The sequence below is a fragment of the Marmota flaviventris genome, chromosome 2, assembly GCF_047511675.1.
Source record: "Marmota flaviventris isolate mMarFla1 chromosome 2, mMarFla1.hap1, whole genome shotgun sequence".
NCBI classification, from domain to species: Eukaryota; Metazoa; Chordata; class Mammalia; order Rodentia; family Sciuridae; genus Marmota; species Marmota flaviventris.
This window is the reverse complement of record NC_092499.1, coordinates 114,903,539-114,930,483: the sequence shown is the minus strand read 5'-3', so window position 1 is coordinate 114,930,483 and position 26,945 is coordinate 114,903,539. Positions and strand designations below refer to the sequence as shown.

The following is a 26,945-nucleotide window of genomic DNA, read 5'->3' as shown; positions in this document are numbered from 1 at the left end:
TGCCTGCTGGCCCAGGGGCATCTGGTCAGATAGGGCCTGAGTCCTAAAGCCTAGTGTCATGCACTTGGAAAAGTCACCCCATTTCCTAGAGCTGAAAGCCTCAAGGTCGCCCTCAGTCATCACCATAAGTGGAGGTGGAGGAGGTCAGGAGAGGCACATGCTGGACAGGACCATGGACTATATGGAGCAATTTTCTGTGTTCCAGCCACTGTGTCATCCCTGGAGATCCAAGGCAGACATGGGTCCAACCCCTGGGATCCATGATCTAGTGGATGCAGGGCTCCAGGAAGGGCTTGAAAATGCAAGCCCTCATTGTTCCTGAAGGTTCTCTCCTTTCTCGTGGTCCACACTTCATACTCTTTTGAGAAAATTATGTAGTCCCCTCCAGTTGTCCTGGAGGACCCCACTCCTTGGCATATTCTCAGGCCCTCCAAAGTGCACTGAGCCCCAGCCTTACCTCCTACTGGTCTTGCCATTATACCTACACTCTGTCCCTCATCTCTGTCCCAGACACAGCAGGAGCTTTCCACCTCCAGGCTTCTGTGCCTGCTATTTGGCTGAGAATCTCTTCTTTCACCTTTTCCCAAGAATGAAATTCTACCCATTCCACAATGCTTTGTAGAATACTCTTTTTTTTTACTGCATAACCATCACAGTTTTTTTTAGTCCAAAAATTAGTTTATAACCTTTTGTTGTGTAATTCTGTTCCTCATACAGCTACAAAGGTTAACAGTAGCAATATATTCAACAGGAGGCGTGTTTGTCTTTTCATGCACAGCGAGGGAGCAGAGTCTAGAATTCTCAGTACATGCGCATTGTCAGCATATTTCCAAAAATCGTCTTGCATGGTTTGTTTAGAGCACTGCAGTGTGAATGGCAAACACATTTTATATGTGTGGTGCTGAGGATGAAACCAATGATAGTGGTGCAGAATCTTCAGACATAGAAGATTGAATTTTTTTCTATATTTTTTTAATTGGTGCATTATGGCTGTACATATTGATGGGATTTGCTGTTGCATATTCATACATGCACACAATATAACAATATTATTTGGTCAGTATCACTCCCCAACACTTCCCTCTTCCTTCTTTGTGTCCCCTTCCCCCACCTTGGTCCCTTTTCTCTACTGATCTCCCTTCATTTTTAGGAGATCTGCCCCCATCTTTGTTTTCCTTTTTCCTCTCTAGCTTCTACTCAAGAGAAAACCTAGGACCCTTAACCTTCTGAATGTGACTTATTTTGCTTAACATGATGGTCTCTAGTTCCATCCATTTTCCAGCAAATGCCATAATTTCATTTTTCTTTATGGCTGAATAAAACTCCATTGTGTATATATACCACATTTTCTTTATCCATTCATCTATTGATGAACACCTAGGCTGGTTCCATAGTTTGGCTATTGTGAATTGTGCTGCTCTACACATGGGTATGCAGGTATCACTAGAGTAAGATGACTTTAATTCTTCAGGGTCAATTAACCTGATTAAATTAAATTTGTATGTCCCTACTTCACAACACTGTAGTAAATTTTATCAAGTGAACATTTCAATCTATAATGCACAAATCAATAACAACTAATGTTTAACTTTTATTTTTCAGACCAGAAAAATGTTTGCTAAACTGTCAGGAAGAAATGAAGTGCATTGATTTGGACTATTCAATTTTAACACATACTCACAAATATTCCATGCATTCTAATTTTGCACTAAAGACAGGTTAGTAATAAATTATTTTTAAGTAATACTGGCATAATTTAAAAACAAAACTGCTTCACATAATGGCTGCACCCCATTTTTTTTTTCAAAAACATTCGGCATAAAATCTGCAATGATCATGGGATAAAATACAGTGAAATTAGCTTCCACTCTCTTCTGTGGGTTCTATGGGAAGGGTATATGCCATGTCAGGCTCCTGGTTTCCCTCAGTCAAAATAGACCAAGTCTGTCATTCATTGCTGTCTGTGGTGCCCAGGCCAGGGCTGGGCACAGTTACTGTTCAGTGAATGTTTGCTGAGCCATCAAATGGCTTCTGCTGCCCACTGTAGTCAGAAGCCTAGAACAAGGTCTGACCACACTGTCTAGCCCCTTCCACCCAGTGCTTCCCATATTGCCTTCATGAATACTACATTTCAGTGCCAAAACTGTACGCTTTGCTCTGAAGTTTTCATTTCAGAATTGTTAAACATCTGAAATATCAGCTGGGCCTGGTGACAATATACATACAATCTCAGCAACTAGGAAGGCTGAAGCAGGAGGATCTAAAGTTTGAGGCCAGTCTCAGCCACTTGGTGAAAACCTCAGCAACTCAGTAAGACTCTGTCTCAAAATAAGAAATAAAAGGACAGGGACGTGGCTCCATGATGAAGCACTTTTAGATTCAAGCCCCTAAAAAAATTTGAAATTTCAAACAATTCAAGTATTTAAAAAGTATGAGTTTTTAATGTATTCTGGATATTAATCCTCTGTCAGAAAAGTAGCTAGCAAAGATTTTCTCCCATTCTGGAAGCCTCTTTTCACATTCTTAATGGTTTCATTTGCTGTGCAGCAGCTTTTTAATTTGGTGCCATCCCATTTATTAACTCTTGGCATTATTTCCTGAGCTCTAGGGGTCTTATTGAGAAAGTCACTGCCTGTGCCTAAAAGCTGGACTGTTGACCCTATGTTTTCTTCTAGGAGTGGCATAGCTTCTGGTCTAATCCCTAGGCCTTTCATCCATTTTGAGTTGATTTTTGTGTAGGGGGCGAGACAAGGGTCTAATTTCATTCTTCTAAAAATATTATACACAGTTTCCCCAGCACCGTTTATCACATATTTTCTCTCATATGTGAAAGCTAGAGAGGAAAAAGGAAAGGGGGGGGGGTGGCTCATGAAAATCAAAGGTAGATCTGCAGAGTACAGGAAAGGGAGGGAGATGGGAAAGGAAAGGGGGAAATTCTGGGGAATGATATTGCTCAAATTATATTGTTACATTGTGTGCATGTACAAAAATGTGAGAACAAATCCCACCATTATGTACAACTATAACGTACCAATAACAAAAAAAGAGGGAAAAATGTATGAGACAATTGTGAAAATTCAGACACTGGATATTTTCTGATGGGAAGGATCAGTTGTTAAGATGCAGCCACAGGATTGTGGTTACATGTTTGACAGGACCCTCTGCATTTAGAGATGCTTACTGAAGTAACTGCAGATGAGTTGACAGGATGCCGTGGATGGGCTGCAGCCGAATCTCACTGTGATCCAGGGGCCTGAGTAAGGGTTGGAGATGAGACCAGATGGGCCAAGAGCAGGTCATTGGTGAAGCCAGGCTTGGAAGTTCATTATCCTCATCTCTTAAGGTGTGTATATGTTTTGGAAAGGGGAGACTAATGATGCAAAAAATAAAATAAAATAAAACCTGAAATGGGAAAGGTGTCCTGGGGCCTGCTGGGAGGCCCTGTGGCAGCAGACGAAGACTATAGCAAACGTAGTTATTAGTCACACACTTTCCTGGCATGCGGAATATCAACATGACAGTTTTGAAACTAACACAGGAAACGTTGCATCAGAATCTCCATCTGAACAAGATAAAACTGAAGAACTTAAAGACAAAACAGAAATCCTTTGGAAATAAGAGTGATGATGGCTCCTTGTAAATTAAAGACAGCAGTCCCCCAAGAAAAGCCAAGGCCTCATCAGTGGGAAATATCGGAAGATATCACATACAGATATTTTCTCGCCATGCCCCAACTAGGGTAGAGTCAGGAAAAGATTTTTCTGGAAATTTTTCTAGGAAAAAAAAAATCATACTTGTGACATAAGTATACTGCCAACATTCTTCTGTTTCAAGAAGCATCAAATAATATCTCCCCTTCAAGATTTTATGACGAAATTTTGTGTTTGTGAAGTGTGTAGATTTGGGTTTTGGAGACTTCCTTTTCGTTTGTTTTATCCACTAACAAACAGACTAGAATAATAATGTATATTTTTGTAAGTTTACATTTACTTAGTGTTCTAAAATGTTTTGTATTTCAAATGATCAAATATTTGGGTCTGTTGTCTTTCATTTCGAAAATACCTTTTTGTAAAACACAAATATTTATTAAGGCGTTATGTGACAGGCACGCGAACAGCTCTGGTTTTTTTCACTGCAGTGGGTGGGAAACAACTACTTGCACCCATCCTCCCAGCTGGAAGGGTGGGTGCCGGGAATCTCAGCTCTGGATGTGCATCAGGAGCACTCAGGGAATGTTTTTAAATGCTGATGCCCGGCCCTGCCCAGCTCAGGTAACTATCTCAGAGCATCTGGTGAGCGGAGGTGGGCCCAGGTGATGACGCAGCAGTTAGAGTTAGGACCACTGTGATTGTTGGTCCAAAGTAAGAGAAGTGGAGCCCCCCAGAGCTGGACTGCCTGACCCTATAGATAGAACTTGGTGCCCAGTGCCAGCCTGGGTGGCCTCTTTAGGGCTCTAGCTACCTGCTCAGTTGGCCTCTGGGGGCAGGTGCAGCAGGCTGACTCCTCCCCTGAGTCTGGGAAAGAGCCAAGGAAGGTGACTGTGGCTGACGTCCCCTCAGGCCCCTGGGGAAAACACAGGCTCCCTCCATTTCTTCTCAAGCAGCTAATCTGATCAGAAACTTAGACAGAGATAAGGCAGCAGCCTGCAGGAGCCAGCCCAGGACACAGTGGAAGGAAGGGAGGGGGAAGAGAAGGAGACTTGGGGGCAGGCTGGTGCCTTCACATGTCCAGAGGCAGTGAGCTGGGAGCACAGAGGCCCCTCTGGCTGGAACAGAGACCCCAGACAGGAGCCTTTGGGAGACAGCCTCCAGCTCCAGCACCATCCCTGCTCCTTGGGCTCTGAGCTCCCCAGGTGCAGTCTGAGGTTCAGATCCTGGCCTGGGGCAGAGGGGTAAGGAAGGCTGCAGTTAGAGTGCAGACTGGGCCTGGAAACCCACCCTGGCCGACAGCCCCAACCGTGCAGCCTAATGACCCAGGTCCTTCCCTAGCTGGTCTATCTTCTGTCTCAGGCCTTCTAGATCGGGGTTCCTGCAGCAGCCTGTTATCAAGCCCCAGTGGTGATTCTACTTGTGGCCAAGGGGACACAGAATCCTGAGCCTCTGGGCTCACTCACTTCACCAGGCCTTGAATCTATTGGGAGACAAAAAGGGCAGAAATTCAAGGAGCTCAGGATGGTACTAGATGAACAAGGGGCAAGCAGGTGGCCCAGCGGATGGCAGGTCCTGAAGGAGGTGTGCCTCACACTCACCTCTGCGGCCCCTTAGTGAGCTCATGCCCCGTGCAGGGTCCCTGTTGGAAAGGGTGCAGCAGTCCTGGCTGCCCTCGCAGAGTCCCTTCTTGCAGAGGAGATAGGCACACCTTTAAACTGTGGGAGCAGCCAGAGCAGGAGAGAGAGACTTCAAGGGGTGACTGTCTCTTTGCACAGCCAGCTGGACATTCCTCGGGTGACACTCTATATAAATCCACAGGGGTCATCTGACCACAGACCTTGACCTGCCCACACTGCCCCAGCTGCCCACCTCCTCCCCCGCCTGGAAAAGCTCCCTTCCCCCTTCATCAGCCTCCAGACCTCTCCCCTCCTCTGACCTCTGCTGCATCTCAGGCTGGGTGGTGCTCCTGGAGCAGGTCTGTCCCCTCCTGGGTGGCAGGGCTTCTGTCTCATTCACTGCTGGGTCCTTTAAGTCGAGTACAGAGCCCAGCACTCGGGTGTGCTAGGAGAAGACCTGCCCAGGGGCTCAGGGCTTTCAGAGAAGGAAGGCTCAGAGCAAGGAGGTGGGGTGATCAAGAGGCCACCCAGGGGTCCCAAAAGACAGTGAGGACTTGCTTTAGCAGAAAAGGGAGCTGTCAAGGACCAGAGTGAGGACAGTCAAGGACCAGAGTGAGGAGGAGCTGACAGGCAACCATCAAGCGGAGACCTACTGGCCCTGGGTTCAGAGACAAGAAAAGGGAGTACAGCACAGCATGTGTACGTGCTTGTGTGTGGTGTGTGTATGCACGCACTGGGATGGGGGTGGGAAGTGTGCAAAGACAGGCCAGGAAGCAGCCGCCCTAGGGACATTCCAACTCCAGAGCAAAGGCTCCTGAGGGAGGCCCAAGAAGTGGCTGCACCTCCCTTCTCCAGTGATTTGCCTTCCTGAGACACTTTCCTCAACAATCATTAACACCACCGGGGGTGGGGGGTTGTTAACCAATAAATTGGTGGTAAACCATTCCACATAATTATTACCCAAAGAGCACATCTCACAGGGGAGGGGGAAACGGTCAGGCAGCCAAGGAGCCAGGGAGGTGTGGACTGGCAAGAAGGAAGGAGTCACATAAACTGGGGGAGGGGTACTGACAGGTGCTCAGGGCCTCAGCTGAGACTAGAGGGGATCAGAGAAGGACCTGGCCAGATGGGAAAGGCATGATTTAGAGGGATCCATTATTGCAAGTGGCTCCACAGCCCATGAGGAGCTTAGGTTGGGGAGCCCTGGCAGATGCATCTACTCTGCCCACGACATACATCATTTTCATGGGTGATGTGGCATTTGTGTCCTGAAGCCTCCCTGTGTCCCTCTCTCCTCCTCTATAAAATGGAAATGATGATGTTGGTTGGAAATCACAGTTATTCAGCACTTCATCTACCTAAGCCCTGTGGGCACTTTACATGCCATTTAATTTCCCCAACGTCCCTCTGGATGGACACTTTCATAATCCCAGGAGTAACTGCCTCTTTGATGTGTCTGCACACTGGTCAGAACATCACGGAAGTCTTGGTGCACAGCAGGTATTCAATAAGCACTTGGTGCACAGTAGGTGTTCAAAAGGAGCAACTGCTGCTCTAACTGTTCTATGACTGAGCCCCTGCCTTCTCTGCCCTGCCCCTGGCTACCAGATAGACCACAAGATTTATTCTCCTTCCTCCTCACCAGGACAGATGGTATTTTTCCTGCTAACCCAATGTCATAAGTAAAGTAAACATCTCACAATATTTGAATGCAACAGTGGATGAAGAGCCCCGGTGGCAGAAATGTGACACAAGGTCATAATTCGACCATTATTAAGCACTTTTTTTTTCTCTTTCTTTTCTTTTTTTTTAAGGCTGAGGCAAAATGAATCACTCAAAAACTCAGGGAGAATGGGAATCACGGATCCCTCTAAATCAGCCCTCAAGAACGTACCGCAGACTCAGGAAGATGCAAACAGTTCCTCCTGCCTTCCCTGGTCCTCTGTAGCCAGGACCACCTCCAAGGCTCCAGGCCGGCTGTGTGTGTGTGTGTGTGTGTGTGTATACGTGTGCGTGCATGCACACACACACACACACACACACACACACACACGCTGTGATGAGAGAGGCTGGCCCAAACCCAAGAGGGCCCAACAGGAAGCGGAAGCTGTGAGTAGTGACACTCAAGTGGGTGAAGAGGTTTCTCACTGTAACTGTCCCTAAACCCAAGCTGTTCCTTCCTGACCTCAAAGCCCCAACTGTCACCACCTACTGTGGAAAATAATTCACTTTGTTCAATGGGGGGAAGCTGGGCCTCTAGATGAAAAGTGACAAGAAAAAAAAAAATCACTTCCATGATTTTTTTCTCCAAATAGATGGTGCCACACAGATGCTGTGGGTACGTGAAGTAGGGGGTACTGTCAAGGTGGAAACAAACTTGGTGATAGGACCTCGCATTTCTTGACTCTGGAATGTCATCCTGGGCAGGTATCTGGGTAAGGAGGCAGAAAAGTTGTCCCTCCTGTAGCCTGAGTCAAGGACTGCCTTCTAGATACCAAGACTAGAGATTTCACCATTAGAGATTCATTTCTTTGGGTCTTTAAGGAAGGGCCCAAGGAACATGCTAATACTTGGGAAGAGGGAAGGTGTTGTGATGATGATGTGAGATTATTAGAGAAAACTCTCACTTTTTTGACACTAGGAATTGAGTGCAGGGGCATACTACCACTGAGCTACATTCTTAACCCATTTATTTATTTTTTCTTTTTAAAAAAATTTTTTTTTTAGTTGTAGATGGACACAGTACCTTTATTTATTTTTATGTGGTGCTGAGGATTTCGATCCTCACACATGAAAGGCAGGCACTCTACCTCTGAGCTACAGCCCCAGCCCTAATTCTTTTCTTTTGAGACAGGTCTTAATAAGTTGTCTGAGCTGGCCTTGAACTTGCGATCTTTCGTCCTCAGCCTCTGGAGTTGCTGGGGTTACAGACGTGCACCGCTGTGCCTGGCTAAAACTCTTACAGAGGCCCAACCCGTCATTCCTGGACAAAGGGAATTCATTTACCCAATAACTGTCAGCAGCTCGAGTTTCAGGGGGACAAATTAGAGCAGGAAGGGAGGAGTGAGGGGCAGAGAAGTCATTTGTGTTAGGCTCATCATCAACAGGCAAAGAGCACTGGGCAAGGAGCCCAAAGACCTGGTTCAAGTCTGAGTGGAGCCATCCTTGGGAAGCCCAAAGGGACACTGTGCGAGCTGACCTTCGTGCACCTCCGTCTCCTCATCCTGAGCAAATGCAGACGGTGATGCTGCTCTGCTCTTCCTTGGTGGCCCAAGAGCACCTGCCAATAATGGGCCCTCTATTCACAGTGGCTATGGCGCCAACTGAGGTGCCATCAATGGGTGAGGGGATAAAGACAATGGGATGTACATACACAATGGCATATCTGCACATTCAGCTGTGAAGAAGAATGAAATCCCGTCATTTGTGACATGCATGGACCTTAACCACATTAAGTGAAATAAGCCAGATGCAGAAAGACAAACACGGCGTGCTGAGCCGAGTGTGGAAGCTAAACACGTAGAGTAGTGATCCGAATATAGAATAGCCATCACTGGAGGCTGGGCAGCGGAGTTGGGGGATAAAGGGAGGCTGGATTTGATGAGTACACCCTGTGCCTGTTGGAAATACCACCCTGAACCCCACTGATGTGTGCTATTAACACATGTTAATAAAAAATGAAATAAAATATCAAATAAAAAAAAAGAGCGCCAGCATTGGCAGGCTCTGGTTGAGCAATGCTGGAGGGGAATGGGCACCCTCCAGGTGTTCACCTAGGGCAGGTATCATTCAACCCCTGGAGACCTGGTCAGCACTGTCCTCCTCCCCCCAGTAGGCCACTGCGACCACAAACCCAGGAGTGGAGCAGAGCCGCCCTATCAGGTGTTTTCCCTTTGAAAGTCAAGTCTGAGGCCTTGGGACAATGGAGGGTGTTCACAGCACCAGGCTGCTGGAGCCCAGCCAGGGACTGTGTCCCTCCCCTTCCCAGCCCTTGTCCAGCCAGCAACAGGAGCCTGGCCACTGGACCCGCAGCTTGGGCACCTCCTCTGCTCTTTGTGGGTCCTCAAGGAAATCCTGGGGATGTGAGCCAAGACGGGTCATAGAGGAAGATTGGTCTGCACACATGAAAGGCAAAGGTGGTGCTTCCAGAAGAGAAGTTGCTGGAACACTGCTTCTAGGTTGTAGCCTAACACCCTGGAGTCTCTGGACTTACCCTGTGACCAGTCTGCTGTGAGATCCTTGGCCTGGGATCAAACACAAGGGGGTCATATGATAAATCTAGAAAGTCCCAGTTCTGTTCAGTGGTACTCCAGCAACCGAGTTCCAGCAACCGTCCTGGGGACGAAGGTGAAGATGGCCTGGGTAAGCCAGATGGATGCTCCACCCTCCTTCTCACACACACACGCACACACACACACATACACGCACACACATATACTTTTTTTCTCATTTACAATTAAAAACAAACAAACAAAAAAGATTAGCCAGGTTCTAGAGAGGACGTGGACAAAAACATTTAAGAAATGAACTACTGATGTCCCCCGTGTCAGCAACTGAAGCCTTCTCCTGTTGGCACCCTTCTTCAAAGCCCACTCTTTCCTGTTGCTACCTTTCACCAAGAAAGAGACCAGGTGACAGACATCACTGAGCTCCTAGCTGGGAATAACAGTTGGTCCCTGTTGGGGGGGGGGCTGGGGGATAAAGGGAGACTTGGGGAACGAGCAGCTGTGAATGAACCTGTCCTTCACAGAAATGTAGATCCCCGAGTTCAGCTCACCCAGGCTCCCAGGCTGGTGCCACCTGTTCCCTCCCTCCCAGAAGGCTCCCCTGTTGCCCCTGAGGTGACCAATCACCGTGCCATGGCCACCCCTGAGGTCTGATGCTCGACCTCCCCAGGGCACACCTGGGGTGCAGAATGCCAGGCACAGGGGCCTCCCCCTGGACTTCCTTTTCTCTTCCTCCTGCTTCGCCACCTTCCCCAGAGCCACTTCTTCTTTCCAGAAGTCCTCACCAACCACAGCCCATCTGGGTTCCCTTTAGTCTCTGCACTGACAGCTGGGATTGTGTGGCACAGCAGTGAATTGCTATGTGTGTCTCTGAAGGACATAAAACAAACATCCCCGAGGATGGGACCCTGTGACCCCCAGCACAGGGTCCAGTCACTCTTCCTGAGACCTAGGTAAGTGCCTGCGGAATGGAGACTATCTCCTCACACATCCCCTCTCAAGAAGGTAAATGACCCTTTGGGTGATCACCAGGTAACATAAGCAATTGTCAAATGGGTGCATGCATTTGCAGACTCCAGTGGTTTTAGGGTCTTGCAGAGCATAGGACTGTGACCTAGGTCAGCCTTATTACAGTAGGAGCCTCCACACACAAAGATCTGGTGTGATGTGAGGAGTGTGGACCAAGCCCCCAATAGCAGTGCCACGACCAATCCCTGCACCGTTATTCCTCAGTTCTTCAAGTTTTGAAGACATTTTGGTCTTTAAGAATTCTCTTCTCAGGTTGAATGTCCTTGAAAGATCTGAACCAGTGGACAGGTATGGACCCTGATTCAGGCAAAGGGAGGTCTGTGGAGGGACAAGGGACCTTCAAGGGGAGGTAGAGGCCAAGATGACAGAGGCACACTTCAGACAGGAGGGGAAACACCTGCGCCATTGAGCCAGATGGAAGGGAGGGAGGGGGGTGCCAGCACGCAGGGTTGAGGAAGTGACGACGGTGGTTGAGAGCATCCAGGAAGGGACACTGTGGATGGTACCAGCAAGGGAGAAGACAAGGGGGGGACTGTACTCACAGGAATGGGTTGGCCCCATCAGAGGTTAGCCCACCTGTCAACCTTCAGTCCTGTAGCATGAGCGTGGCAGCCCGGCCCCACCCTGCGTCCCCAGCGGGAGTCAACACAAAGTCAACTTATTCCTTCACAGAGTATTCACGGGGCGCCCTGTGAGTTTGGCCTCTCACTCCTGCAGGCCTCACAGGCCATCAGATTAATGTCCTCACTATATATTTTCTCTGTCCTCCCAGTTCTGACCACTGTGCTACACCCAACGCACAACACACACGCACGTCCACGCACACAGTGCACACACACTCCCGGGGCCTCCCGTCTGCTCTGGCCGACCCCTGCCAGGCCTCTCCTCGTTTCCATTCTTCAGAGCCCATTCCCGCTGGCACTGACCACCCGCAGCACTGACCCTCACGCTTCCCCGTCCCAGGGTCCTCCAGGGACTCAACTGTTGTACCCCCAGGACTGTGACTTAGGAATTAATCTGAGGTACCACAAAGAGTGGCAAGGCCACTGAAAGAAGAACGTCTTCCTTGTGTGGGGCCCTGGGTTCACTCCCCAACACCATGAGAGCAAGCTCCTCCATGGTCAGAGGTGGAAGCAGGAGCAAGGGGAAGGCCTGGGCCAGCGCCTGGTGAGGGCCTCCATGGGAAAGGCCAGGCAGGGCCGGGAAATGGTTCAGGATTGGTTAGTTAAAGCCAGCGGGCTTTGGGCATAGAGACTGTCCTGGGTGCTTGGTTTGTGGGCCTGGCTGAAGAAGAGCCAGGAAATATTGGATGGAATATGAAGGAAAGATGAGCTGGTTCCCAGCCTGGGCTGGCAATCACAGGGACAGGAGTGCCTCCCCACTTCCCCTCTTCCAGCTCCAACTCCAGGGCCCGCCAATCAAGCCCTCTCCTGCTGACATGGTCAAGTCCCCGCCCCTGACACTCCATACCTCATTAACATACCTGGGTTCCCTCAGCTACCTCATTGGATCCCTCAACCGCAGCCACCAAACTCCTGGCCAGGGTACCCTCCTTCCTCCTTTCTGCCAAGGTATCTGCCCTCCTGCCCACAGAACACCCCTGCTCCTGTTCTGCGACTTACCCCACTACCTCCCAGGAACCTCTGTGTCAGAGACCCCTCCCCTCCCATCCGCATTAATAATTCTTAAAAATTAGCAGTAATAGCAAAAAGAACTCCTTGACCAAATGGGGCTTGGGGGATGTGCCATTTAGATTCCAGACAAAAAACTAGTTTTCCTGATGCCTAAAGATTTCTTTCAATTCAATAAGAAAAACATCAAGCTGGGCAGGGGGCATCCACGTGGGATCCCATCAGGAAGATCCTCAGAGAGCTGTGGATGTAGTTTGGTGGTAGAGCACAGGCCTAGCACGTGCAGAAGCCCTGAGTTTAATTTAATTCTCTGTACTGAGTGTGTGTGTGTGTGTGTGTGTGTGTGTGTGTGTGAGAGAGAGAGAGAGAGAGAGAGAGAGAGAGAGAGAGAGAGAAAGAGAGGGGGCAAGAGAGAGAGAGAGAGAGGTGTCATCAACAGAAAATGGGAAAAACATGAATAGACTGCTTCACAGAAAAGCAAAGACAAACAGTTCTGTAGCTCTGACACATCTTATTATGGTAAAAAAAAAAATGCAAGTTAAAATTATATCAAGAAACTCTTTTTTGTCTCCCAGGTTGGTGGACGCCAGTGAGTCTGACACACTCCGTGTTGGAGGGGTGGAGAGTCAGTGGCCTTGTTTTTCTGGTGCCTTCTGGCAAAATCTGTTTGCATCAAATGGCCGTCAGCCTCCAGCACACTCACACACATCCCCTCTGACCCAGCAGCTCTGCCTCTGGGACTGCATCTCACATAAACCCACCTCCGTTTGTAAATGGCTCCGTACAGGGTGATCCTCTGGGACATCCTTTGAGGAGGCAAAGGACTCAAAAACTCTGCTTTTCTTTGATCAACCCTTATCTGTCTTCTGGCGCTCAGATTAACATGACTTCCTCACGGGAGGCTGTCCTGGTCCCTTAGACCGATGGACCTCAACTGGGGGCAATTTTGCTCCCTAGGGGACAATGTCTGGAGACACTTTGGGGAGTAGGGAATGTGTGTGTGAATGCTGCCAAACACCCTACAATGCACAGGAATGTCCCCTACAACAAAGAACTATCTTGCCCCAAATGTCACTAGAGCCAAGGTTGGGAAACCTTGCCTCCGACGGTCACACCCCATGACCCACTCACAACATACTCCATTTCTCCACACACCACCTATCACAATCGGATCTTTAACTGTGCAAAGAAACTGGAAAAGCCCCATTCTCCGAGGTTTATGCAATGAAAACATGAATTAAAGTCACCACCCAGGTTCATCTCAGTACCTGTACCCCCAGTGCCCAGCCCAAGCAGACGGCCTCAAGCCTGACAATGAAACTATGTGGATGGGCGTGACATGCCCTGGGCAGGGACTGAGTCACATCCAGCAGAGGCCACCACATCCTAGCCTCCAACTTAGCTGGGCCCCATGTGCCACCCAATGGCAGTCCTTTCCCGGGCCTCGACCCTGGCTCATTGGACAAACCAGCCCTTGCACATCAGATACATCCTATCTCAGTTCATCTCCACTCAGACTCCAAGTGCCCCTAAAAGTCACCTTGCCCACGCTGATCCCCTCCCCATCTTCTCAGACTGCTGTGCCTCCCAGAGGCTCCACATCTAGCCATTGTCAAACCAGATGCCGGGTACCCTCGTGTAGCTCACCAGCCTCTCAGACCCGCTCCCTCCACTGCCCAGTGATGGGCTCCAGAGTTGTCCATTCTCTCCCCCCCGGCCTTCTTGCCTCCAGCGTCCTGCCCTCCCATTCCACCTGGCACATCACTCCTGGCTCAGCCTTCTAAGAAGACAATCAGCCTGTATCGATTCCTGCTCAAAGTCTCTGTCCATGTTTCTTCTTGTCCACGGAGCAGAGCCCAAGTCCCCCAGCCCGAGTAGGTGGGTTCTTCAACCTTGGCACCTGCTGTGGCCTCATCCCCAGCAAGCCTCTGCAGCCCAGGCACAAAACCTCTGCCCCACTCATTTCATGCCATGGTGCAGATCTTCCCTTCCCTCTCCTCTTGTCTTTCCTCTTAGATGCCCAGAGCTCATAATTGTCCTTAAAACCAAGGCCAGACACCTCTACCCCAAACTATGAAGGCACTCAAAAAAACCAAAGAACTTTTACATGATCCAGGAATCCCACTACCGGGCATATACCCAGTGGACCGAAAGCAGAAACTCAAGTAGATATCCTCACTCCCAAGAGCATCGCAGCATTATTCACAGTAGCCAATGGGTGGAAGCAACCCAGGTGTCCCCGGGCAGATGAACAGATACACAAAATGTGGTCCACACATACCACGGAATGTAATTCTGCCTTAAACAAGGAAGAACTTGTGTTCCATGTATGTATAATTTGTCAAAATACATTCTATTGTCATGTATAAAACTAAACAGAAGAAATAACAATTTTTTTAAAAAAATCAAGGAGGGCTGGGGGTATAGCTCGGTGGTGGGGTACTTACCTAGCATGCACAAGACCCTGGGTTCAATCCCCAGCACTAGGTAAGGGTGGGAGAGGAAATTCTGTTACTTGCTGTAACTTGGGTGAACCTCAAGGACATTATGCTAAGTGACATATGACAGTCACAAAAAAGGCAAATACTATAGGATCCAATTTAAGGGAGGTCTACTCTGGTTTGGATGTGATTGAATATGTTCCCCAAGACTTCATATCTTGAAATGGAATCCCCATTGGGGGCTGTTAAGAGGGTGGAAACAACTAAGGCACGTGGAGGTGGAGCCTTTGGAATCAGATCATAGAAGTCATTAGGGAGCAGCCCCCAAGGCTGAATCCTGGTGGCTGTGTAAGGGAAGGGCGGGAGACTGAAAGCAATGTCTGTACGCCCTCGTGCTCCCATGTGACGCTCTGCACTGCCTGAGACTCTGCAGCCAGAGGCCATCCCTGGACCATCACCTCCACCTTGGGCCTCCAACACTGGGCCAACTTACCTCTTTTCATTAAATGTACCCAGTCCCTGGCATTGTGGTGTCAGCAACAGAAAACAGATCACTGCAAAGTACCTCAAGGACTCAAAGTCAGAGAAAGAGAGTAGAATAGCGGCTTCCAAGGGCTGGGGCCGAGAAGGGGAATTAGTGTTTGCTGGGTACAAAGTTTCAAGTGGGAAATGATGAGAAGGTCGGTGTGATACCTGGAGAAGGATTAAGTGAGCTTAATGGCAACGAACTATACCTGTTACAATGGTGGAAACAACATATTTGTATGTCCCATGTATTTTACTGTGATAACAAAAAGGCAAACAAAGCAAAACATGAACCCCCACCCCTCCATCTTGTGAATCTGCCCAGTACCCCTCCTCACCCCTTCCGCTGATCTGTGCGTGCCCCACCCCCACCCCCACCCCCTACAAGCACAAGCACACCATGGGGCTGCCCACCCTCCTCTGAGCACAGACCGACATCCTGGCCTGTGCACAGCCAGGGACATGGTCTCATTCATGGTCCCTTCCCAACTTCTAGCCCACAGCCTAGAGCAGAGGTTCTTCCACGGGGGCTGTAAGAATGAACAGCCCAAACCCATCATTTCTGGGCGGATACCATCCCAGACCAGAGCAGTGACTGCTTAGATTCATCAGCACCCCATCCCCCCAACTTCTCCCAAGCCAGATCTGCCCTTCCATTAAGCAACAAGGTCAGAAGGGGGAATCTGTGGACCAAGTTAATAAACAGCTAGCTTGGGAGGCATAAACAAAATAAAACCAGGGGTAGCTCAGTGCAGGCTGGGTGCCCTTGTTTCTAACGCCAGGCTCCAACCTCTCCTGCCTTTATCAGCTGGTGGGCTGAGTCACTTCCTGTGTCCCCTCCCAGGGCAAGGAGAGAGGGGCAAGCTGGGGAGCAGCTGAGTCCTGGCTGTGAATACACGATTGGTCACTACACTGCCCTGACCTCATTGGGAGGGCCCAGACCCCAGGCCTGACCCCCCCACCCCCACCTTCTTATGTAACCCAAAGCCTGGAAGGCAAGGAGAACTTGGCCTTGGCTCCCAGTATGAGGTCCCCCAGGCCCAGCATGTCCCTCCTCTCCACTCATTTCCATCTGTAAGTCCTCAGACCCCCACCCACTGAACAGTCCAACTCCCAAAACTGGAAAGGAAAATTGTCCCCTCTGTCTTGGGGGTGATGTCGGGAGGCTCCTCAGGGATCATCTAATCCAGTGGGTCTCAGCCAGATATGATGCTGCCCCCAGAGGACATTGGCTGTCAAGGAGGAAAAGGGCAGTGATGCTCTGGCACTGGTGGGTAGAGGCCAAGGACTCTGCTAAACATCTCTGCTCAACATGCCCTGTCAAAAAGGCACAGGATGGTCCCCACTTCCCCCTGCCCTCCTTAAGAATTATCTGTCCACCATGACAATAATGCTGAGGTGGAGGACTCCGACTGAACCAGAGCTGGCTTTGTTGGGGGGAAGTACCAGGGACTGAACCCAGGGGTGCTTTACCACTGAGCTACACAGCAGCTCTTTTTGTTTTTCTCTTTTGAAATAAGGTCTCATGAAGCTGCCCAGGCTGGCCTTGAATTTGCAATCTCCTGCCTCAGCCTCTTGAGACACTAGGATTACAGATGTGTGCCACCACACCTGGCTAAGCTCTTACAGATGAGGAAACTGAGGCTCAGGAAGTGACAACACCAAAGTCCCACTGTGAGTTGAATAGGGTCGGAGTTAGGATCCAGACCTGCTGGCAGCCACACCAACCTCAGCTCCCAGGAGTACACTGACCAACTCCAAGCCCAAGGCCGGCTGGGGGTGTGGCTGAATTGGGGACCCTGGGATCTAGAAGCCACAGAGGCCCTGTGCCTTGTCCCATCAAGGTCACTTTGGCCAGGAGGTTCCCAATTAATCAAAGGGGAGGGGTGTTTTAAGGAGCCATGGTATGTCCGTGCAAAGTGCCCCTGATAGAGATAGGCAAAACTCACCTGGGGTGGAGGGGACCTCACTGGATGGTCCTGTGGCTTAAGGTCAGAAGAGAGGGAAACTCTCTAAGGTAATACCCAGCTTGGAGAACAGGGAATGGTGGGAATTAAGACTTGGATCATTGCTTTAGGGGGCCACTATCTTTTCTCCCAGATGTCAAAGGTGATATTTCTTGGCCAGACACAGTGGCACATGCCTGTAATCCCAGCAGCTTGGAAGGCTGTGGCAGGAGGATGGCAAGTTCAAAGCCAGCCTCAGCAACTTAGTGAGGCCCAAAGGAACTCAGTGAAACCCTGTCTCTAAATAAAATACGAAAGGGCTGGGTGTGGCTCTGCGGTTAAATGTCCCTGAGTTTGATCCCTGGTACCAAAACAAAACAGAAGGTATTTCTCTTGCATCTGATGGCTCCTCACTGCCATCCTGCATGATTTCCTAATAATTTCTAGAGTTTGCCGTGTCTTAACACCGTGACTCCTACTATGGGCTAGACCTCAGGCATCAGGGCTGGCCGTGCAGCCCCATTATTTATGAATGACTGACTCACATCATGTCGCAACAGGCGTACTTTTCCATTCACTGAGGCTGAAAGCCATCCAACAGTAGTAACAATGGTGATAAGGAGAAGGCAGGGTGCAGGAATGCATGAAGCTATGCTCTCAGGTCCAGCCTCACTTCCTCCAGGAGAAGGGACTCCATGGAAGGTGGCTGGGGGCAAGGATGGTGGAGAGGTGTGGTCCAGAGAAGAAGGCACCACTACAGAGCCATTTCTTCTTAATCTTATCACTGCTTCCTTGCCTGCCCCAACCTCCTCCTCCCTAATTTTCCCGACAAATTGGAAAGCTCCTATACATCCTTTAAGGTCCAACTCTGGAGTCTCTCTCCCAACTCCAAGACTCTGCAAGAACATTCCAACTATTATTTTGGCAAAGCATGAAGGGCAATGGGAAAAAATATTTGGGTTAATGGCAGGACTAGAGCAAAAAGCCCACACTGGCCACGTTCTAACATAAGGGACTGCATGACAGCTGCTTGTGTGTCTCCCTGGCATCCAGGTTCTCTTACCCCTTTCCTAGGTGAGGCCTCAGGGCCTTTCCCTGGCCTCTGCACTTCTCACACTGGTGTCATCCCTAGCCCAGCCCATCTGAACCGCCACCCTCCCCAGGGCACCAGAGTCTGGCTTTGGTCCCTCTGGTTCTCAGCGCCCTAGGGAATCTGAACAAGCTTCCTGGTTGGGACACTCTTTTCCCCCAAGGGCTGGCTCACTCACAGAGGGGTGGGCTCCCTTTGGAGAGTAGAATTCTTGTGAGGACGGAAGTCTTTTGGGGACCACTTCTCCCTGGAACTCCAAGGGCCCTCTGCGGTGGCCATCTGCTCAGTCTAGAGGTTCCCTTCCAGGTAACTCTAGAGGCAACTGCCCAGGAGACTCTTATAACCCTAACAACCTGGAGCAGGGGACGGGGACCCAGCTCTGAATGAACTCAAGTCCAGTTAGGAACAACTCCAGCCCTGCCTCCATCAGGCACCCTCACCCCTGGGCCTCCCTCTCCCTGTGTGGACTCTGAGGAAGGAGAATGGGAAGTACCCATTTATTCAACATGTGATAAATGAACACCTACCACACACACCAGGCGCTGCCCCGACCCCAGGGACAGAGCAGGGAACAAAACAGACAAGCAGCCATGCCCGCATGAGCTGGTGCTCTAACAGGCAGAGCAGATGAAACCCAAGATAAAAGTGAGATACACAGAATGTGAGATATGCTGTGGAAAATAAAGCAGAGGGGCATGAAGGGACGTGACCGCGGGGCCTGGACACGCTGGGTCTAAAGCTCTCATTCTTCTGGGTCCTTGTTGAGATCCGAGAGCCAGCAGTAGGAAGCTGGGCAGGGCCCATCAACTGCAGGAACCTCTCTCAGGTGGTGGGGGGAAGCCCAAGCAGGGACTTCAGCCCAGACCCTTTCTCCACAGCCTCCTACAGAGAACAAAACTGACTAGCACTGGGTGTTCTGGCCTTTCCTTAGGCCACAGGCAGACAACAGGCCTGCTCAGCAGTGTAGATCTCCCAAGGTCCCAGTCCAAGAGTCCCAGAATCCCAGGCAGGGACTCAAAGGTCCTGTGTGAGTGGAGGATTTCTTCTAGAGCAGGGTGGCAACTTCTGGGCACTGCCATCGAGGGTCTTCTACAACCTTCCCTCTGCCTTCCTTCCCCACTCTCCTTGGTTGAAGAAGACATGGACCTCCTCCACCCGCAGGGGTTCTTCAACCCCTCCCTTCTGTCCCTTGGACCATCCCCTGTATGGAAGGGTGTCTCTCTCTGACATTGGGAAGGAGAGAGGAAGAAGCCAAACTACCCTTTTCTCTGGATTTTTAGCAATTTCTTTCTCATAGAGATTTTGACCAATAAATACTTCTTACAAACCTAGTGTGCACTCAGAGTAAGGCTTGCTCTCTGAGGGACGGCTAGATGCATGGCTACTGCTTACAGGAAATATACAGGCCAATTTGGAGCCAGGCTAACACATACACACCCACACCCCCCCACACACACACACACACAGAGAGAAAAGAAGAGTCATCTCGGAGGTGTGCTTTGCAATATACAGAGCCTTTTGGACAACTCACTCTTTCATAAAACCATGCAGATTCTATTGTCCCCATTTTGCCCAAGAGGAAATTGAGGCAAGAAAAACGAATTCTTCCCTAAACCATGGCTGCCCCATGGGGGAGTCAAGAGAGAAAGGAGACAATAAAGATTAATGTTTCCAAATTGAATATCCAGAAGGGATAGATAAGAATTCCACTAGACAGGACAGAGTGCCTCTGCCTCCAACCCAGGGCACCCTCGTGCTGGGCATTTAACCCTGCACACTGCCCCCCACTCTTCTTAGCCTGACAAGAAGTGGACCAAGAGGAAAGGAAAAACCCATTTTCTATCTGGAAAAGCACAAGGTGTTATGGATATGTTCACTAGTTAAAAAAAGAAGTTGTTCCAAGTGGGGGAGGATGTCAAGGGACCTCAGGGTGCTGGTGAGCACCTTCCTGGTTCAACTCTGCAGTGTCCTTTCCGCTTACCAAGGGCAGAGAGGTATGTCAGCTTGGAAAAGAATTCCCTTTCAGGTTAACTCAGGCCATTCTAGTAGAGCACCTTCAGCTGTGCGGTGCTATGGCTCCACGGGAACAAAGTGGGTCTCCCACCTCGTGCAGTTCCCAGAACTTAACAAGGAGCAGGCTCGCTCTTGGAGTTTCTGTTTGGAGGTGCCCTCTCTTTGTCCACAGGAAGAACCTTAAGGGAGTGAGGGAGAAACAAACCGCAAAAATGCAGAAGCGACCATCTGGCTCTAGAAGGCTGTGGTCCACCTCTTTTCCTGAGCAAATAACTTGGCCTCTTTGAGTCTCCTTTTCCCCTCATCTGCCAATGGGCCAACACCTACCACCTCACTAGTTTGCTGTGGGGGTAAATAGAAATAAGGACGGTCTCGCATCCGTGTCTGGCTCTGGTGGAAGTGGCATTCTTCCCCCTTCCCAAGCAGAGCCGCTCGCTCATACCCACGGGAGTCAGGGGCTCACACACTGCGTCAGCCCGACTGAGGCCCATCCCCTCTCCTGGCCTCACCTTACAGGGGCTTGGGAAGCGCTGCGGGGGGTCAATGATGCCCAGTCCTGACTGCAGCCAGGGGAAGGCAGAGGACCAAAGGCAGGATTTCCCGGTGATGGGCGTCCACTTGAATAGGGCGCACAGGGCCGCCCCTTCCTCGCACCCCATCTCACTCAGCCCGGTCTCACCTCTGGAGGAGTTGGGAAGCACCAAAACAAACATCCCTGAAAGGAATCGCCCACCTGGCAGTCCTCCGAGAGAGCAAAAGTGAGAAGACCAAAACCAACCAATGTCCGCGGCGAGCCTTCCGCAGGGGCAGCGGCCGCCGCCTTCACACGCGCTCGGGGTGAGCGGGTGGAAGTGGCTGCGCGGCTGCGCCACCCTCGCACGACCAAACTTTCCAAGCCGACCTCACGGTTGCCGCCCGCTCCGGGGCGCTCCCGGAGCAGGGAGAGAGAGTGCACTTGAACTCGGAGGCCGCGCGCGGCGGGGGACCCGGGGGCGGCACTGGCCGGGCATCCAGCCCTGGGTTACCTGAGTCCTGAGGGTCACGGGCGTCCAGTAGACAGGGTGCAGGGACGCGGCTCAGGCAAGCGGGAGGTGGGGCAGTCCTCCCGGGCCGCCGCGGCCCCGGGACTAGTGGGAAGTGCACCTGGCGGGCGCCTCCCAGCGCGGTCCCCGCCCCAGCTCCTCGGGCGCGGGCAGGGCGGCCCCCGGGGAGGAGCCGAGGGCGGCGCGGGGCACTCTCCGGACGCCTGGTCTGCGCCTAGCTGCGTGCCACCGACCCCTGGCCTCGGTCACCTTCTAAAGTTCTCCTTGCCCGAGTTTCAAGTGCTACCAAAACTGCTGCAGAGGCACGCGGGGGTCGCAAAGGCCCTCTGGCACCCTGGAACCCTGTGGGCCATACTCCACGCCCACTCCCGTCCCAATGGCTGAGGGCTGGGAGTCCAGAGGAAGAGCAGGGCCTCGGAACCTGCCCCTCAGAAAAATGCACGGGGTGGACGAAGCACAGGGAAGGTCAGAAAGCAACCGCAGCCCCACCCCACAAAGTCCTCTCCCCTGGTGGGAGAGGCTCCTGGGTGCTCCAGACTAGACACCTGCCGTCAGTTCTTCCCTGCTCTCTCTGGAGTGCCCAGAGCGGGCGGTCCTTGCCAGTCCTCAGCCTTTCTCCCTGGGGCTCTGTGTCCCAGGTCACAAGCTCCCAAACTGGAAGGTGCTGGGGCTGGCCCTCTGCCAGCCAGTGGTCACAGCGATAAGAAATGAAGGGACGCAGAGGACAAAGAAGAAACATTAGGCCCGGGGCTCAGACTCTGATTATGTGCAGGTGCTGAAGGAACAGGTTGCAGCTGCTTTCTGCCGGCCCACCCTGCCCAAAGAACTCAGAAAACCCACCCCACGACAAAATTTCCAGACTCCAGGTGAGGGATCAGTCACTTGGTCCTGCCCATTTCGGAAGGGAAGCCCTTGGGCACTCTGCCCTGCACTGTTTGCAGAGTGTGCAGCCAGAGGCAAGAGCATAGGACTGGGAGTCCAGATACCTGGTCTCTGGCCTCCATTCAACTCTGTGACCTTGGGCTAGTCTCTGGCTCTGTTTCCTCATTCACAGTGAGTGGGCTGCAGTGTATTATCTCTGAGGCCCTGTTAATGGATCCTGAATCATGGCATTGGGCAACTTGCTTTACTAGGTTTGCTGTGGCTGTACAAAGCGTATGTGCTAGGCGGCATGTTGGTCCTCTGGGTTCTTAAAGGAAGAGCGACTGAGGCTATAGGGACCAGCTGCTCCACGTGGATGACTGGGCCCAGGGAGAGTGGAGTTCAGCACTATGCTGAATTAGGTGTGACCGTCTACAAAATGGAGATGCATAATCCCTGACTTGTCTTCCCAAGGCTGTTGGGAAACTCAGTGAGACATGATATAGGAAGCCCTTTGAAGGGAGAACGCAAGGGGGTGTATACTTTTTGACACCATCTTTGATGCCCTGGACAAAGGCATGAGGTGTCTTCTGGGAGGCAAAGCCTTTCCCTGACCTCATCGCCCTTCCTGCAGAAGATGTGAGGTGCACAGGTGCAGGCATGCACCCCACCGGTAGCCACGGTAAGCGTCGCCCAGTGCCTCACCTGGAGATCTTCCACTGCTGGTGCACCTTTGTGTGCACCTTGGGGAAACTCAAAAGGGGAGACAAAGAGACTCCCAACTCCAGTGGAGGTGGCCAGCGGCTGACTAACCATTCATCAGCATGTGCTGGCTGAGTACTCCATGGGTGGGTACCACAGATGCCATCTCTGCTCTCAGCTTAGAGTCTAGCTGAATGATTAAACGTGACATGGAGCTGGGACAGGGTGCTGCGGATGGCTCAGGAAGATCAGAGAGGAGCAGTGGGAGTGAGAGACCAGGGAAAGGGACTGAGACCACTTGGAGAGGAATTTGGAGAGTGCTGGGCTTAATTTACCCCACGTCATAGTGAGGAAGCAGAGGCCCAGAGTGGACATGTGACCTGCCCATTTGTGGCAGAGTTGGAACTTGATTTGAGGACCTCAGAACTGTGCTGGCTTTGAGGCTCCTGTGCTGTCCAAGGAGGTCTGAGCCCTAAGAAGTAGGGGGACAGGGATGAGTGGGTAGGGAAGCTTCTAGCAGGAAGAAGAGACTGAACTGAGGTGCAGCATTGGGAACCTTGTGCAGCAGAGGAAGTTGCTGCAGTGACATGACGTGCAGCATCTGGAAGGAGGGAGCCACACAGACCTGGAAGCCAGGCCAGAGCTGTATTCTTAGGAGTGTATTGAGCCCACACCAGTTAGGGAGATTCCAGCATAAGACATCCCTGGAGAGACACACAGGTCCCCAAACACCTAATGAGACAGCAGGTGACCTGTCAGGAAGGCAGTTAGGTGACAGCGGAAGAGCACCAGGAGTCAGACAACCTGTATGTAGATGGCCTTGGCCAAGTTATTTCTCTTCTCTGACCCTTAGTTTCTTTATCTATGGCCTGGGGGGTCATAACTTCTTCCCTTTTAGGGTCACCGTGATGACCACAGAACACATTTGGAAGTGCTGTGTCAACGGCAGTGGGCAGAGTGAATGTAACATGTAGAATTGTGCTGTTCTCCAGTAGCCTCAGTGGGTGCTTGTCGAACTGACCCATGCTGGACTGGGCACTTGTGTCTCACTGTGGCAATAGCCATCACATGGGGCTGGGGGAGGGGTGGATCTGCAATGGTCAGAGAGGCCCAGGGAGGGTGGGAAGGAAGGAGAGCGCCAGTCATGCATGTCAGTCTCCCTGACATCTTTACAACAGAACTCAGAAAAACCATTTTGGGGGACAATGCCCCCTCCCATCCAGGTGGCTAGGCGTCTCCCATCCCCTCTTTGCCTGTGCGTTCAGGAGGCACCACCTCAGAAGTTCTTTGTACATGTTCTTCAAGGCCCAACCCACACCTACTCTTTGATGGGTTGAGCAGCTCCTCGGGTGGGCCCAGATGGCCTCTCCTTCTGTGCTTGTTCCAAAGGCCTCATCTGACAGCAGGGACAGTGCAGAAGAGACCACCGTCCTGGCTCCATGCCAACACCTGGGTTCCTCATGGTGTTCTCAGCCTCTTGCACCCAACCCCAAGTCTACTTCCTCCTCTCTCCTCCTCTGCAATGAGGCCATCAGAGCAGGGTCCTGCTTTCCAGGTAAGAACACTGAGGCCAGGAGAGGTGCCGGGACTCGCTGGGTCTTGCCCCGCAGCATCAGACCTACACAACCAGGCAACTGGACTCACAGGCTGCCCGCTGACAGTGCCATTGCCCCATTGCCTCACTAGGCTGCAGATGTCAGCCTGCCTCTTCTTCTTCTTTTTTTTTAGTTATACACGAAAGTAGAATGTATTTTGGCAGAATAGACATACATAGAGTACAACGGATTCTATTTCAGTTCCCACTCTATGGTCGCTCATGACGTGGAGTTACCCTGGTGGTGTATACAAATACAAGGGTAGGAAAGTTATGGCCAGTTAATTCTACTGTCTTTCCTATTCCCCTCTCCATTCCCTTCCCTTCATTTCCCTTTGTCTAATCCAAGGGATTTCTCTTATTCCCCTCCCCAGCCTCCCTTCTTTTGAGTTAGCATCCACAAATCAAAGAGAACATTTGGCCTTTCACTTTGGAGGATTGGCTTATTTCACTTAGCATGTTAGCCTCCAGTTCTATCCATTTACCAGCAAATGCCATAGTCCATTCTTTTTTAAGGCTGAGTAATATTCCATTGGTATGTATACCACATTTTCTTTATCCATTCCTTCATTTAAGCCTTTTCTTACAGAGAAAGAAATAGCCATTAAGGGAGAGGCCATGGTTTATGGGAGCTTCTCAGAGAGTTTCCCTCCTATTACTCTCTCACAGTCCTGGAGGCCAGAAGTCCCCAGTCAAAATGTCCTTGGGGCCCGCTCCCTCTGAGGCTTGCAGGGAGAGCCCTTCCTCCCCTCTGGGCATCTCTAGGCTGTGGGGGCATCTCTCTAATCCCTGCCCCTGTCTTCACTCGGCTGTCTCCGTGTGATTCCATGTCCTCTCCTCTTCAGGTAAGGACACTAGTCTTTGGGTTCAGGAAATCGCTTCTCAAGATCCTCAAATGCATGAGATCTGCAAAGACGGCTTTTTCCCAATTAGGCCACAGTCGCAAGTCATGGAGTTAGGACGTGACATTTCCTTTGGGGGACCTGATTCAATCCCTGCCATGTCTTCCGTCCTACTGGTGGCACCTAGTGGTCCTGCAGGGCCAGACTCCTTTCATTCACCCAGTTTCTCACATCGTTGCCTGGGCTGCCTGGATGGAGCCTCTGCCGACATCTTCTCCCTCTGGTTGTGTTATGCAGGAGAAAAAAGACAAAAGCCACTTGGGGACCTTGCTGGGGACTGAACTGGGGACTCCCCTCTTTGGACTTCCTTTCGTCCACCTTGTTGTCCGACCACAGCTGTTTCAACAGCACCCTCTGTGCCTCTTCCACTAACATCTTTCTGTCACCAGGTCCCTGTGAAGGATGGGCTCAGAGGAAGTGACCATTCTCTCTCATCCGTGTGCCCTGACCCTCTTATGATGCCCAGCCCCTTGTCAGGGAGAGATGAGCGTCACTTCCATTCAGAGAGCACATACTCTAAGGCCAACCCCTGTGGTGGGGACACCAGTCTGGCACCCCTCTCCGGGCATAGATCCTTCCCGAGCAGAACTACTGAGGGAGGTGGAGCGTGGAAGGCTGGCCCTTTAAGGAGTGTGTGTGGCGGGGAGGAAACTGAAGTGGAGAGAGGTGACCCCCTTGGCCAGGGACCAGGCCCTTACCTCCCAGGGTGACAACCAAGCACCCATCATCTCAGGAAGCCCCAGGCCTCCTCTGTGCCATGGGGGCTCCTCTGGGCCAGTATCCATCAAGCATCCAGAAGGGTTTTCAGGGCCATCTGACTGAAGGAGTAAAGATGCTTCAGAGAGGCCGAGTGTCATGAGAGGGACCAGTAGCCTTGTGATGCTCAGGGCTGCCTCCATCTGGGGGCCCAGCTCCCCAGGTCAGGCAGTGTTTACAGCAACCAGTGGCCCCTAGTTCCTCTTGGGAAGCCTCCTGCCTGCAAGGGAGACACAGGGTCCTGGGCTGAAAGCTACTAATGTAACAGAAGCCCAGAAGCACCCTGTTTTATTTAGGTGGAAGGTTCATTTGTGTGGCTTGGGGGTAAGTGTTTATAGAGATTACGAAGGGGGTTTAATCTACTCTCCCCTGCAATCTGCACAGTGACCTCTGTTTTCTCTTAATAGCCTAAGAGGGCCCCTGTCCCTGTATCCAAAGACACCCTGAAATAGCTTTTTGGTTTTTTTTCATTCCTCTAACAAACTGCTAGAGGCTGGATACTTTATGAAAAAAAAAAGGTTTTCTTTTTTAAAAAATATTTATTTACTTATTTTAGTTGTAGTTGGACACAATACCTTTATTTCACTTATTTATTTTTATGTGGCGCTGAGGATCGGACCCAGGTTTTCTTAGCTCACAGTTTTGGAGGCTGAAAGTCTAACGCTGGGAAGCTCTGTGGGTTCAGCCCCTGGTGTGTGCTTCATGGTAGATGGCATCACAATGGCGGGAGCACAGGCTAGAGACCACGCAGCAAGGCAAGAAGCCAGAAAGCAGTTCAAGGCTCAAGCACAGTCTTTTATAACAACAGTTTTTGGAACTAGCCAGGCTCCCAGGAAAAGTACATTAATCCCTTCAGAGGGCAGCAACCTAATTATCTTGCACTAGACTCCACCTTCTGTAGACACCACCACCTCCCCACA

General features: G+C 51.0%; 1 protein-coding gene across 3 annotated transcripts in view; it reads right to left on the bottom strand.

Annotated features, from left to right (window-relative positions):
* Paqr5 (progestin and adipoQ receptor family member 5) overlaps nucleotides 1-21,277 on the bottom strand; it is a 78,478-nt gene extending 57,201 nt beyond the window's left edge. Inside the window, exon 1 of one of the 3 annotated variants that reach the window (XM_034637095.2) lies at nucleotides 21,193-21,277. The gene's annotated coding sequence lies outside the window, so the exon portion shown is untranslated. Of the gene's footprint in view, nucleotides 1-9,479; nucleotides 9,555-21,192 lie in introns of those variants that run through there. The other 2 variants (XM_027925957.3, XM_027925956.3) reach the window with 2 other exon arrangements.
* Nucleotides 21,278-26,945: the final 5,668 nt, after the last annotated feature.